The sequence below is a fragment of the Rhea americana genome, unplaced genomic scaffold, assembly GCF_003343005.1.
Source record: "Rhea americana isolate MKP2758 unplaced genomic scaffold, rheAme1 scaffold_424, whole genome shotgun sequence".
Taxonomy (NCBI): Eukaryota; Metazoa; Chordata; class Aves; order Rheiformes; family Rheidae; genus Rhea; species Rhea americana.
The window spans coordinates 312,780-314,197 of NW_028186562.1; the positions used below are offsets into that span (position 1 = coordinate 312,780).

At 44.8% G+C, this 1,418-nt stretch overlaps 1 long non-coding RNA gene across 1 annotated transcript; it reads left to right on the forward strand.

The window, feature by feature from the left end:
- The first annotated feature begins 697 nt into the window (after positions 1-697).
- On the forward strand, positions 698-1,090 carry LOC146590032 (uncharacterized). Its single transcript, XR_014897073.1, has 2 exons — positions 698-837; positions 977-1,090. It is a non-coding gene; the product is annotated as an uncharacterized LOC146590032 (long non-coding RNA).
- Positions 1,091-1,418: the final 328 nt, after the last annotated feature.

The window sequence follows — 1,418 nt, forward strand, 5'->3', positions numbered from 1 at the left end:
TTGTCAGACTTTCTGAATTTTCTTGTATACACTTCCCAGAAATACAGTACTCCTAGACTGCATTTTCTTTCAGTCCTCTCATACTTTGCATTTGAGGCTGTTGGGTCCGAGCATTTCTTCCTTTCTCCTGTGCTCCTTTGTTAGAAGGAATCATGCTGATTCGGGATGTCCATTTGGATTTCACAGCATATGGCATGTAGGTCTAACTGACTCATATGGCATATAGGTATAATTGACTCATTTTCTCCCTGATGTTTGTCAAGTCCCTTGACTTTTCAAGCTTACATTGTGCCTGCTGTGTCCCATAAGCTCCAGTTAGACCAAAGGACAACCTTTCTGTTACTCTGCATTTACACTTTGTTCGTCTCACCTACGTATTGGCAATACTGTTTTCTGGGAGTGTGACCAGGTCACCCCGTACTTTGGGGAGCTGCTCCTCCCGTGAAGATCCGAGCAAAGAACTGAATCGCATAGGTCCTGGTTATTAGCAGCTTACGTTGCAAGTGGATGAAAAGCTTAAGTACAAATTTGCCAGTTGTGGTGAAAATTATTCTCTCAGTTGAAAGAGTCGTAACCATGCAGCTCTTCAGAATTAAATATATTTAAAAGTTTTTTATTAGGTTATGAAGATGCTTTGAAATGGATACTCAAGCTGGTTTGTCACTATCTGCTCCACATACCTGTGTTACTACTTTTATGTCGCTTAAGTCCTTGCTCTGTGCTCTCTTCCCAGATGTATCTTCCCATGGCACCATCTTCTTGTCAGCTGGCGTGGAGACCTCCACTAGGATAGACCGGACAGTGGAGGATGTCCATGCTTTAAGTCACTGTAGCAAGGTTTGCAAGACTGATGTCTGTTGGGACCTGAGCAAATGTGTGCGGGAGTGAAATGAAAGCGGGTTGTTGTGGGTCAATGAACTAACCTTGACTTCATCTCGCTGCTTTTCCTGTCTTGGCTGCGTTGGGACGTCTCCAGTGGATTTGGAGGTGCTGAGGTATACCCTCGCAGGCTCTGCTACGGTGATGAGCAGGATGCAGCCTGAGCTCTACCCACATACGTTTTGAAACTTTAATAAAATGTACTTGTTAATGTGTTGTGAGCCCCTTTTTTTCCTCGTGTAGACAAGGCTGTTTTTGTAGTTGCTTGCTGCTTTGTGGTGTTAATTAATTAACACATTTTATTTTAGCCTGGGGACACAGTAAGTGAACTGTTTAGCAACAGGGGGTCACGGCAGACTGCTGTGGTTCCGCAGAGGTGTTGTGCGTTTGCACTTGGCTGTGCTGTTAAAGCAGTTTGGTGTAGCAGCTCCGCTGTGCCTGTAGATGGAAAGTTCAAAACCCGTTAGGTTTGCCAAGGAAGTGCTGTGGTATTGGCCGTACCTGTGTCAGCGTGGCTAAAATGAGAGAAGCTGGATGTG